The sequence below is a fragment of the Watersipora subatra genome, chromosome 4 (genome assembly GCF_963576615.1).
Source record: "Watersipora subatra chromosome 4, tzWatSuba1.1, whole genome shotgun sequence".
Lineage (NCBI taxonomy): Eukaryota > Metazoa > Bryozoa > Gymnolaemata > Cheilostomatida > Watersiporidae > Watersipora > Watersipora subatra.
This window is the reverse complement of record NC_088711.1, coordinates 20,706,211-20,720,737: the sequence shown is the minus strand read 5'-3', so window position 1 is coordinate 20,720,737 and position 14,527 is coordinate 20,706,211.

Here is a 14,527-nt window from a genome sequence, read left to right as displayed (position 1 = left end):
CATCAACTGAAAGTATTGACATTGTATGGTGATAGAGTGATTCATTGTCACCTCAGTTCACAAACAGCCCTTGCATATAATCTTAGATTTCAATACATATCAATCAAATACATAGACTAGCTTGAAGCAAAGATGTCCACTAGTTAGTGGACATCTTTGCTTGATGTAAGCAAGCAAAAAGTTTGAAAGTTAGAGTGGCAAATGTTGTTATATGTTAGATAAAAATAAATTATACTTAATTATACTAAATTATAATTATTTAAAAATAAAATAGACTTTTTATTACTTTATTTATTAAATAAAGTAATAAAAATTAGCTATGATTACAATAATTTTTTATTGTAATCATAGCTAAACAGATTATAATTAGCACTACTTGCTAATTAATTTACATTTAAACACATTTGCAGTTTCATTTTTCTTCCTAATTCATTTCAACAAAAAACTTCTTTCATGATATGAAATTTAAAAGTGGTAGTTGTTTGAATAAGCTTGAAAACATTTACAGTTGTTTTTATTTTCTCTCTTCTCTTCATTTATTTCAATTGCACAAAACACTTTTCATAATATGTTGTTTGAAAGTTAAAGTGGCAAATGTTATATATTAAATAAAAATAAATTATACTTAATTCTACTCACTATAATTATATAAAAATAAAATATACTTTTTTATTACCTTATTGATTAAATAATTTTTCATTGTAATCATAGCTAAACAGATTATATTTAGCCATTACTTGCTAATTATTTTACATTTAAACACATTTACAGTTTTATTTTTTTTCCTAATTTATTTCAACAAAACACTTCTTTCATGATATGAAATTTAAAAGTTGTAGTTGTTTGAAAAAGCTTGCAAACCTTTAGGGTTGTTTTCTTTTTCCTCTTAATTCATTTAAACTGCTTAAAAATATTTTCTTATGATATGAAGTTTAAAAGTTAGAATAGTAAATGTTATATAAAAATAAATTTTCTGTCCAAATACTTTTTTATTACTCGGGCAACACTGGGTAGTACAGCTCATAGTTGATGGCAGTTGATTAGCTTCCCATCACACCAGTGTAATACAACCCCAGTATGACTATGTATGTTATCTATGAGTAACTGCTTGCATTACCTTCACTTTCACTCACTATCAATTCAGTGCCTTGGCAAGTCATGTAGGTATCAGGGATTACGTGTATGTCACAATTTCCATTTTCATAATTCATTTCCATATTATTTCCATTTCCATAATTCATTTCCATTTCCATATTATTTCTATTTCCATATTATTTCCATTTCCATATTATTTCCATTTCCATATTATTTCCATTTCCATATTAATTCCATTTCCATAATTCATATCCATATTATTTCCATTTCCATATTATTTCCATTTCCATAATTCATTTCCATATTAATTCCATTTCCCTACTTCATTTCCATAGTATTTCCATTTCCATATTATTTCCATTTCCATAATTCATTCCCATTTCCATAAAAGTTCCATAATTCATTTCCATATTAATTCCATTTCCATAATTCATTTCCATATTATTTCCATTTCCATAGCATTTCCATAATTCATTTCCATATTATTTCCATTTCCATAATTCATTTCCATTTCCATATTATTTCCATTTCCATAATTCATTTCCATATTATTTCCATTTCCATATTATTTCCATTTCCATAATTCATTTCCATATTAATTCCATTTCCATAATTCATATCCATATTATTTCCATTTCCATATTATTTCCATTTCCATAATTCATTTCCATATTAATTCCATTTCCCTACTTCATTTCCATAGTATTTCCATTTCCATATTATTTCCATTTCCATAAAAGTTCCATAATTCATTTCCATATTAATTCCATTTCCATAATTCATTTCCATATTATTTCCATTTCCATAGCATTTCCATAATTCATTTCCATATTATTTCCATTTTCATACCATTTCCATACTTGTGAAATAAAATTTCCATATCCATTTCCCTAAAATTATGGAAATATTTATGTTTATGGAAATGAAAAAGTAAACATTTCCATAATATGTTTAGCAATCCCTGGTAGGTATTGAATTGCTTTAAATAATAAGCATATATTAGAGTAATAAACTATAATCATCATTTCTTTAATATGAGCATTAATTACTATCTCAACTGGAATTCGTGATCCTTGTTTAACCCTTCTCATGGCTGATGTTATTGATCTAGTCACTACGATCTGATTGATCTGATCACTACGACTGACTAGCACAAAAAAGAGGCGTGGCCTAAACGCTCCTTGTTGGCACCGGAAACGCTCATGTAGTTATCACTCTAGGGAGAGATAACTCTATGGCTACAACAGGTAGAAAATGTCAATAATTGAATTCCATATTTTTTGGCATAATCGATAGCAAGAATAACAATATGGTGAAAGTGGTTATCCAATGACAGCAAGGCTTAATATCTTTTAGAACATTTTCTATATTTTACAAAATGCTGCAACCATCTAAGAAATATGTTTTAATTAATCCAGAATGTTCAAGCGTCTCCAGTTCAACCTTTATTCTTTAAAATTAACTCTAGGCATAGTCAGGTAAACTATAGGGGAATATATCTTCCTTGGGTATTTATGCATCCATCCATTGTTACCAATGTCCTTCCTTACCACTGATGTTGCAATTTCTACTTGTTTGATGTTCTTTTCAGCTAGTACCTTGGGGGTTCATGTACGGTGGTTGGGGCAGTTTCATCACCATTCCAGATGCCTACCGCTGAGAACTTTCTCTTCGCTAACACTCTCTCAAGATTGGTAAACAGGTGGTTACATTTATTAAAACTAATGGTTCGACTTAAACTGGTTGCTTCCGAGGTTCTTACAGTGATCCTGTTGTGTTACTTTAAAAATCTACAGATCCAGTCTTTACCTGTAAAAGCTATTAATAACAAATTTCCATCATACATACTACATTATTTTCCATGTAAAATATAACATCAACCATAAACACATACATGTAAATGAATAACTGCAATTGGACAAGCTTGCTACTTAGTTTGTTTGTTTGTAATATAGCCATACATATTCTTCTATTATAGGTTTTGAAGCTGGTTTTCTTTTACGAAACAAATTGACTATATACAATAAGACATACATGTAATATAGCAAGTTGCCAGTTTTCAAATTCAATAATTTACTGTTTAGTATAGACTTCTGAATAGAATACAAATCAATAACATAAAACTGACGATTATAACTAGACCAGGCCCAGTAGTACACGTTCCACTGTGCCCAGTGGGACGGGTACCATTGTGTCCGTACGGGCTGAAGGCTTAGGCTGAAGGCGTGTAGGCTGAAGTTTTACTAAACGCAACTTTCCAAATACAAAAAAGCTTTCAAGGATACTCATTATATAATAGGATTATCACTACCTACTAATAAGAATAAAAGTTTTATTGTTTATGCAAGTTTAAACCATAAATAAAAATTTAAAAATTTGGAAAAGTGATAAAATTACTTTATGGGTCCAGAATAATGTTTTACTCACAAATCTTTACAGTTTGCACCAGGTTCGTGAACTCAGTATAGTGGATGGAACACATGCCTTCCTGTTGGAATTCCAATACAGAAGTGATGAAAAGGAAAAACACTTCCAAAATTTTACACTGCCCCCACTTTATCCCTGTCCCAGCCGTCCCCTGTCTAACTACTTGTATTTTATTAAAAAAGGCAAGGTTATAAATTCAACTACATATAATAATAAATAAAGTTTATCACTATAGAATCACACTAAAGTCAGTCTAATTGAATACACTCTATTTGAGGTGAACTCTGGGTAATCCTGCTATGTGTTTGCATGTATGTAGAACATGTAATGAGCGTGTAAGGTGTGCTCTGGATAATCCTGCTAGGTGTTTGTATGTATGTAGAACATGTAATGCTTATGTAAACTTAATCCTGGGTAGGCATGCTATGTGTTTGTATGTGTGTAGAACGTGTCACGTGTATGTAAGGTGAGCTCTGGGTAGGCCTGCTTTGTGTTTGTCTGTGTGTAAAACATGTAATGTGTATGTAAGGTGATTGCTTGGTAGGCCTGCTATGTGTTTATATATTTGTAAAACATGTAACGTGTATGTAAGGTGAGCACTTGGTAGGCCTGCAATGTGTTTATGTATTTGTAAAACATGTAATGTGTACGTAGGATGTGCTCTGAGTAGGCCTGTTATGTGTTTGTATGGGTGTAAAACATGTAATGTGTATCTAAGTAAATACATATGACATATTAAATTGTTGATAATTGCAACTCATATGTAATACAGCCACTAGCTTAAGGCTGCTCTGTACAAGTTCTAATATTTTTAGAAGGGGAAAGTATACTAAAAAGATCTTACAATTGCTGCTACAGTTTTCTAAACAAACAACAACATACTTATATTCACTATGTTAATCCTGTCGCTATACAATTAATCTGTTACAAAAATATATTTCAGAGAAGGTTGAACTTTCCTCAGTTTTTGTTTTCTGTGAAAATGAGCAGCCAGAAATATATCGACAATTTGCTCCGTCTATATCCTGTGTACCCAAATCTTTAAAATCAGTGGATGAGTAATGACATCATAATAAACCTTAAAAATGTATTTACTTCATAGTGGAATAATATCAAATAGTAATATTTATGTGTAAAGGTAGAAGTCCTCCAAAGATATAATCGCTGTCAGCAACATCCTGCTGACCTCTCCAGTGATGAGGAGAAACTTCACAGAACTAGTCGCCATGACAATCATGATGGTGATGTGAACAATAGCATAAGTGTGATCGGTGCTGGATCAGCCATTAGAGAAGTCAGTATAGATGCCGCTATAGCTGCTGTAAGAGAAGAAATGTCAGAAGTAGAGAATACATATGAACAGGTTACTGAGTTATAAGTATGACTAGATGTCAAATATTATCATTCATATACACTACTCTTTTATATTACGTTATATTTTATATAAAACTTCTCTCACTTTTATATATTTATACTGACTATTTTGCCTTGTACAGTACAGTACAGCTATTCCTAAACTATTCTAAAATTATATGACTAGTAAAAGAGAATATAATTATTTTATATATATAAGCAATATATAAAAACATGAATAGATAATGTGTTTTGCTAGATAAACTGGTGAAAGTCTTCTTATACGTGTGTAACTTGATATTTATATGCATTGTATACAATATAAACCAATAAAGTTAGAGAGGTATTAAGAATTTTTTGTAGTCGTATCGGGAAGTCATTTCTTCAATAATTATTAATTATTGAAGAATTAATAATTATTAATAATTATTAATTATATAATTAATTATTGCTCAACTGATGTGATTCACTAGACTAACATCAGAGTAGAGGAGTGTTCCACTGACTACATATCACTATATAACATCAATAAATACGGTGTATATTCAGTTGTGAATAGGCGTATGTTAATATATACAACCCAGTTTACTATTTGATTTTTTACTATTTGGTTTTAATAAACGATAAGTAGTTACACCTCTAGTAAGAATATATCTAAAGGTAAGTCGATATTCTCAAAATGTTCGCAATAGAAACTTATCTCGATCATAGTAAGGCTACATGTCATAAAGTAAACGCCAGTTATTTTTCAACTTTATTTCAGTCTGCTGACTGCTGACTGAGAAGATGAGGTTGCTGAATATTTAACATGTTTTTCTGTAACAACTGACTGCTGTCAGCGTTTTACAATCGAGTGAACGAACAGCATAGTGTAAGAGTCATCATGCCTTCCTCTATTCACAGAGTATATCAGTACTATGAGTATAGATTAGACTGAGATTGTTAAACGTGTGTACCTTCAATGATCATATACATTATCTACATTATGGTGGGTTCCAATACACTTGTACTCGAGTGCAACTTGTCTATTTTCATTAGGTACAGAGAGACTGTACAACTGTACTACATAGAGTCTGTACAACTGTACAACGGAGAGTCTGTACAACTGTACGACAGAGAGTCTGTACAACTGTACAACAGAGAGTCTGTACAACTGTACAACAGAGAGTCTGTACAACTGTACAACAGAAAGTCTCGACTCCAACCAATAATAGTTTGAGAGGGAAAAAACATCAATGCTTTCCTGTTAACCAACTTAGTGCACATTTTTAAAGGTCTTACAAACATAGAATTAGATATTGCAATGTATCATGTAACCAGTTTTGTGTGTGTATGTAGACTCGGTGAGTGAATATTGTTTGAATTTGTAAAGCCTCTCTAGCTAAGTGAATAAGGAGCCTTGATTAAAATGGATTGTTATTAAACGTTTAAAGATATAAGATAGTCTTTAGAACATACATATGATTGACTGATAGAATAGAATTAACTAATTGTATCTAAGACTAGCGTGTTCTCAGATATAAAAGCATATCAGCTGATCACAAACAATGAATAATTGAGCTGACATAAGTTTACCAACCACAAACATCAAGCAGTATGCCGTTACTTTTTACAGATATACAATATTCATTATAATTGAAGAGTATTTATGAATATAAATAGAAATACAACCTTATTCACATGATGAGTGTTTAGAGTGATATATTATAAAGTGAACTACAGTTCTGTAGTCTACAGAGAGTTGAGTCAATAACGGAAGTCTACTAGTAAGGAAGCAGTTATACCTCATAAACAAGTACCAAATATCCCACCTGGTGCAATAGACAGCCATTATATGCCTATGATAACTCTCTCCTACACTGTTTTCATGCTAATGATATAGACATATGTGTGGAGAGGCGGAGTTAGTTGTAAAGGCGGAGCTTATAAACAGCTGATTTCTCTTGTTGGCTAGCTACAATCACTATGTTTCCATGATGCGCAGTGCTTCGGAGTTGCGCTATCTCCGAATCATGGAAACAGCGTCTTCGCACTGAAATCACTGCGCACTGATCAGTGCGAAGCCAGTGCAAATTCGCAGTAAGGAAACAGCGACTGCGCAGTGGCTGCGCATAGCTCTCATGCCGTGGAGACGAATTCTTCGAGGACCATAAATTAGTACAAAGGTTGTCCTGCTAATCTTGTTTTCTTACTATTCTTCCGATCTTCTTTCACCTAAATTTAATTATGGTCTGCATTCACGAGGATGATGAGGTGATTACTTTCCTGGACTTTGTCATCGATGCCAACACTTTTCGAAAAATAGGTGGCAAGTCCTAAATTAACGTTTAAATAATATATTACTTAAAAATACTTATTAAAAATATAATACTATGTAAAAAGTGTGTTAAGATTTGTAAAACCTTGTGAATGTGAATTGTAAATACAAGTATAATGACGACAGAATCATAAAAACACCGTTTATGACGTTCGGTATCCGTGATCATTTATATTTCTCCATCAGGCGATTCGATTTATACAATTTCTCTTCTCTGGCTAATTTGCGGTATTTGCTGAAAACCACTGCGCAGCATGGAAACGTACAATCCCCTCGACTTCGGAGGGAGCTGCTTCGCAGTACTGCGCACCATGGAAACATAGTGAATATCTAGTTGATATCAAATAACCAAGTGAGAGCCATCATAAAAAAGCGTGCATCATATACAGTGTGCAATCTAGCTTATGGAGTAGCTATGTGTGTGGCCTGGACTATTGTTTATCTGTCTGTGTTTGGCCCTAATTGACAAACTAAGTGTTAACCAAGGCAGGTTTGGAGATGAGACTTCTGTAGCCACATCTCATCATAAAATTGGATGGAAGCTGTTGAACCTACAAATTCCTAATATCTGAGCCAATAGTTATAGTAAATGCTGCCTTGAAATATTCATATGATTACATAAAAAACATGGAGACAAAATACTTTCATAATAGTATTTTTGTATCCAGGGTTTTCTGAACTGCCTCCATATGAATATTTTCCTATTGCATATGTAGATGCCTATAATTATATAATGACACTGATGTCTATTATACACTGGCACATCAACATCTGCCTCAAGCACTGACCAAGCAGGAATACAGCAGTTATCATTCGTGGAACAAGTCTTCACCTTTTCACTGCACGCTTTAGTCAAACGTGGAGTTATCTCTAATCTCATTTCCATACTAGTGGACAGAAGTACTGAAAATAATGAGCTCATGAAGGACAACATAAGGTCAATAATGAGAATAGTGGCTCTATTATTAGCAATAGTATTTCTATGTTTTCTACTCATACTAATGTACTTTACCTGTCATTAACTGTACGAAGAGTTTACACCTACTACTACTTCTTATATATAATGACATACCGTATAATAATCGTGTAGATAAGGATGCGTCACTAAAGAATCAAGGGCTCTATTGAAACAATATTATTGGCACTTGTACAAATCAGTGTGCCTGTCAATCAAATCCTTATCAAGCTATCCCAGTTTTGATAACTCTTACCTGGTTATCAAAAGAGCGCATATGCGCGACTGCCTTAATGTGATTGGTTGGCTCTATTGGATTTCCTTAGCCAGTGCTTTGTTCTAGCCCCTGTTACAATGGACATGTCATTTACACCCCGTTCATTCTGTTTATAAGGGTTCTGTGGCCCTAGGTGCCCTAGGTTTCGTAGCTCACAAGTTTCATTTAATATGCAAGTGAACAGAAGCCTAGCCGTGAGACCATCTTAACTTCTGCTCCACAATATCTACACTCAACACATTATTTGTCAGAGGAACATTAACTGCTGTCAGTGATGTCAGAGTTTGGCAGCACACAGTATCCAATAGATGACTCTAAAAGTGTGGAAAGTTTTGAGGTAAGGAGCAGCATGAGGATTCAAGGTAATAGAATTATCATCAAGTTCACTCTATGTTAGTATTATTCTTCTTTCTTACTCTTTCTCTTATTGATCTCTTCTGTGAGAGATTTAGAGTAATTCTGTATTTCCTACGAGTAGGAGGTGTGTTATGGAATTCAATGTCTAGATTCTAATGTTAAACCTCCAAAGTAGTTGGTGAAGTCTGGTAGTCTGAACCATGATTAGGGTAAAGGAAGGCACAGAGTTGGGTGGTTTGTAGTAAGGTCTGTTGCTAGTAGCTGACTGTATGTGTGTTAGAGGTTGGTATTAGGTGCTAAGATAGCATGCTGGTAGTATCATGTACTTTTGTTCATGTTTGCTTAAATATTTCTCTTTGTATCCTATGCATCTTACATGTGAACAGCTATCAATGGGAACCAGGCTCTGTGTGAATTAAGGAACTTAGCAAAAAATTAAACAAAAAAATTCAACTAATTTCTTTGCGTCTAACAGCGATGCTGACTGTTGTTGTTAATTATATATAGTAGTACGCTGGTAGTTCTGTGTGGCCATGAGGGATAATCCGTGTGTATTAACTAGCTGCACACCTATTCTTAGATGTGTGAAGGTGGTTGAATGGTGGAAATGGTAGCATGCTTGGCTGAGAAGTTGAATACCTGGCTTTGCTTTTCGTATGAGCTATAATTTTTTACTAATGCTTATGTGGGGCTGCAAACAGATGAACACTGATTTTATCAGAGTAAAGATTTGCAATATGGAGTTACCTCTCCTTGTGTAATACTTGTGCAATACACATGATGTCTTTAGCATTATTGACACCAATATAGAAAAAGTGAGTTACATACTTGGCCTTACTGTTATGCCTAATTGGTATAAAACTTTGGAGTAATCCGCACTTCAAATACTGTTGTTATTACATAATACATAAGTCTTTAGAACAAACTGGTAAATGTTTGGATACTGCTGCTAGAGCATGCTCATAACTATGCAACTATGTTCTCTATTGATAAATAATGAGTACATGCAGCAGTCAGCAAGTGGCCAATAAAATTGTTTGGTCAAGGTCAATCAAGCAGATCAAACAATCAAGCATGGTCAGTTTGTTTTTATCAAAATACAATAGATAGGCCTACATTGGTATGGTTTTAGTTATACCTGTCTAAAAGTTTCAAAAAGGTAAAAACTAGACTCGACTTTAAAAGATCCTACAATTGGTTCACCAACTCTCTAAACAAGTACCAACATACTTATCTTTAGTATGGTAATCTTGTAGCCATACAGCTAATCTGTTACAAAAGATATTTTAGAAAAGGTTGAATTTTTCTCAGTCCTTGTTTCCTGTGCACACGAACAGCCAGAAATCTACTGAGTAATTCCTTTTTTGATATCCTGTGTACACAAATTTTTAAAAACCAGTGGAAGAGTAAGCCTACTAACATCACGATAAGCCTTAGAAATGTATCTATTCTATAGTGTAATGATATCAGATAGGGGTTTTTATGTATACAGGTAGAAGTCTTGCAAAAATATAATCCTTGTCAACAACACCCAGCCGACCTTTTTAGTGATGAGGAGGAAGAACTTGACAGAACCAGTCACCATGACAGTCAAGATGGTGATGTGAACAATAGCCTTAGTGTGGCTGGTGCTGGACCAGCCATTAGAGAGGATAGTATAGATGCTGCCAGAGCCGCTGTCAGAGAAGAAATGTCTGAAGTAGAGAGTACACATGAACAGGTTACTGAGTTGTAGATATGACTAGATGGCAAACATTATCATCCATATACCCCACTCTTTTATAATGCGTTACATTTTATATAGAACTTCTAAGAAGTTCCTCTTAGCAAACCCTGAAAATATACCTAATCTATAGTGAAATAATATCAGATAGTGGTCTTTGAATCTACAGATAGAAGTCCTGGAAAGATACAATCCCTCTCAACAACACCCAGCTGACCTCTCTAGTGATGAGGATGGAGAACTTGACAGAAATAGTCACCATGACAGTCAAGAAAGTGATGTGAACAATAGCCTTAGTGTGAGTGATGCTGGGTCAGCCATTAGAGAGGATAGTATAGACGCTGCCAGAGCTGATGTCAGAGAAGAAATGTCTGAAGTAGAGAGTACACATGAACAGGTTACTGAGTTGTAGATATGACTAGATGGCAAACATTATCATCCATATACCCCACTCTTTTATAATGCGTTATATTTTATATAGAACTTCTAAGAAGTTCCTCTTAGCAAACCCTGAAAATATACCTAATCTATAGTGAAATAATATCAGATAGTGGTCTTTACATCTACAGATAAAAGTCCTGCAAAGATACAATCCCTCTCAACAACACCCAGCTGACCTCTCTAGTGATGAGGATGGAGAACTTGACAGAAATAGTCACCATGACAGTCAAGAAAGTGATGTGAACAATAGCCTTAGTGTGAGTGATGCTGGGTCAGCCATTAGAGAGGATAATATAGATGCTGCCAGAGCTGATGTCAGAGAAGAAATGTCAGAAGTAGAGAGTACACATGAACAGGTTACTGAGTTGTAGATATGACTAGATGGCAAACATTATCATCCATATACCCCACTCTTTAATAATGCGTTATATTTTATATAGAACTTCTAAGAAGTTCCTCTTAGCAAACCCTGAAAATATACCTACTCTATAGTGAAATAATATCAGATAGTGGTCTTTACATTTACAGATAGAAGTCCTGGAAAGATATGATGCTTGTCAGCAACACCCGACTGACCTCTTTAGTGATGAGGATGAGGAACTTGACAGAAACAGTCACCATGACAGTCAAGAAGGAGATACGAGAAGTAGCCATAGTGTAGCTGGTGCAGGATCAGCCATTATAGAAAGCATTATAGATGCTGCCCAAGCTGCTGTCAGCAGAAGTATGACAGAATTAAAAAATACATAAGAAAGTCTACACATGCATGTGTAACTTGATATTTATATATATATATATATATAATATAAACCAATAAAGTTAGAGAGCTCGCTATCAAGAACATATTGTAGTCTTATCAGGAAGTGAGTTCTTCATCAGATCAATTGATGAGATTCACCAGACTAACATCAGAGTAGATGGAGTGTTAGACTGACTACATAACAGTGTGTAATATCAATAATGTTGTATACTGAAGAATACTGGTATAGTAACAATAACTCTCAACATACTGCATGTAAATTGTCATTCTCAAAATGTTTACAAAGGAAATTATCCCTGTATTGGTAAGACTACATGTCATGAAGTAAAATCTGGCTAATTTCTAATTCTGTCTGGTCAGCCTGCTGACTGAGGAGATGAGGTACTTGCCAATTAAATACTACTTCCTGTAACCGCTGACTGCTGTCAGAGTTATACATTAGAGTTAACCAACAGCACAATATAAGAGTCATCATGACTTTCTCTACTCACAGAATATACCAGTACAATCAGTACCGTAAGTCCTCATGCTCAAGCCGCGCGGCTTGTCGTTGGGTGTGGCTTCTAGTTCAAGGCCATAGACCACGGCTTAAGGTCATTCTTTTGAAACTTACGTGAGGCTCAGGGCTGCTTCTCAATAAATGTGGTCTTTGCTCATCTCCCGCGCTATAACCATAGAACCGCATTTATGATACACTTTCATGTACGGGGGTCTTGGCGACCTAATCGTTTATTTTCAAGGTCATGTTTATGGAACACTTTAGACTAAAAAAGAAATTATCGCTCTAAGATGAGATGAATTCGTGATACACGAGTGAGAGACAGTGGTTGGGAGCGTGTTAATACCTGCTGACATCGAAGCAGAAACTATGGACAAAACTGAGTGCAAAACAGTTTTTCTTATTCAAGAGGACGGGGGTATAGCAAAACCCGTCTCAACACTCACGTTCCCGAAGGGGTCAAGGACGACAAAACCTCAGTCGTTAGCCATGGTTTGTGGGCATATGTGGCTTGTTGGTAAGGGCGGCTAGATACCACAGACGGCTTGTTGGAGGGTTATTTTTTCCTTTGTGAGTCATCTGTTTGTGAGCACAAGCCGCGCGGCTTGAGCATGAGGACTTACGTTATAGGTTAGACTGAGATTGTTAAATGTGTGTACCTTTAGTGATAAAATATATTATCTATAGTATGGTGGGTTTGAATATCCTTGTACTCAAATCTAACTTGTTTATCTTCATGAGGTACAGAGAGTGCTAGGGCTTCTCCGCTCTAAAATCTAACAGAACTTAAGCTATTGTATTCAAGAATCACCATGACTTGCTCTTTTCACAGATTATAGCAATACTAACAGTGCTACTACTCCTGACGAACCTCTCCACTCTAAGCTTCAGCAAATACAAAAGAGCATTGATCACACAACTTCTACGACCCTACTCATAACTCATAATATTTCATAATTCTCCATGGTACTCGATAGATACACATCCTCTGTAGTGCAAAGTAATAAAGCTACTATGGTGACAGGTTTTAGTGCTCACTATGATGTACATAACTAACATAAAAGGTTTCAAAACATGTATAACATTTGTTTTCCAATAGCCATAATCTCTCGCATTTTAGAAGTCATTTCTCTAAACCATTTTTTCTCATTAATATGGAATAGAAAAACTTAGTGTACTTAACTATTTGATATATCATTAGAAATGAGATTTTATTTTAAGTAAGACACAATTTTTAGTTTAAAAAACTATCAATTACTTCTCAAGCTATGAAAGATTATATATGGCCATGTTAACTTTTAAAATTGCTTTTAAAATTAATTCCAACTTTCAAGAGTTAACATAATATAACACTAATATGTTTAACGACTTACAAAGTAGTACGATATCTTTGATTGGACGGTTTGTGCTTTTAAAGATCTTAACAACTGATTTTCAAAAAGTAAACCGACTGGTAACCAAACTTTATTACTGTATACATGTCAACATATATAATCTTTAAGATATCGTACAGCTATTAATATACATTTTGCTTTAAACATACCATGTCTGCCCTACAAAGTGTACTATTCAATTTCTAGACTATATACAGTGCATATTGATATACCACTTGCCAATAACATCATACTGTAAGTTCCTCATTAGAGACTCCCCATTCATAGTGATGATTAATGTCTTAGCCTTTCACGCCGTGACCGATCACTCACTAAATTAACAGACACAGTGCAACAAAGTAGCTTACACATACATCACTTGCCGTGGAAAAAACCCATAGAACAAGCGCGCATAAGCGCATAAGTGCAAACTGCATTCATGATTAGTATGTTTATATATCATGTATTTTTGTTTCACTCTGACTGTTTAGGATTGATTTGCATTTAGGTTACCCTATGTGGTTCGCATGTTGCTTGTCTCATGTGAAATACCAATCACAATAGATGCTCGCCTTTGCTCGGAGCGACTGACAACTGTGATAATAAAGCCTTCCTTCACACTGGCACTCGGCACTTGGCACTGAGCAACTGACAAGACCTGTTAATAGGAGTCCTGCTCTGTGATAAACTCAACTACAGTTAAACTGTATCTACATTCAGAGGTTCAACATATCAGCAGCCTGTGTAACACTAACTGCTGCCAGTCATGTCAGGAGAAGAAACAAATGAGGTAAGAACTAGGATGATGGATATAACATATTTTAATTAGACAGTCAGATTGCCTTGTTGCGGTTTATGTGTTATTTTAACTCAAATATACTTTTATGAGACTTTTTTTTCTCTGTTCATTGAAAATCTTATTTTAGACAGTTTTAGTTTTCAACCGTGTC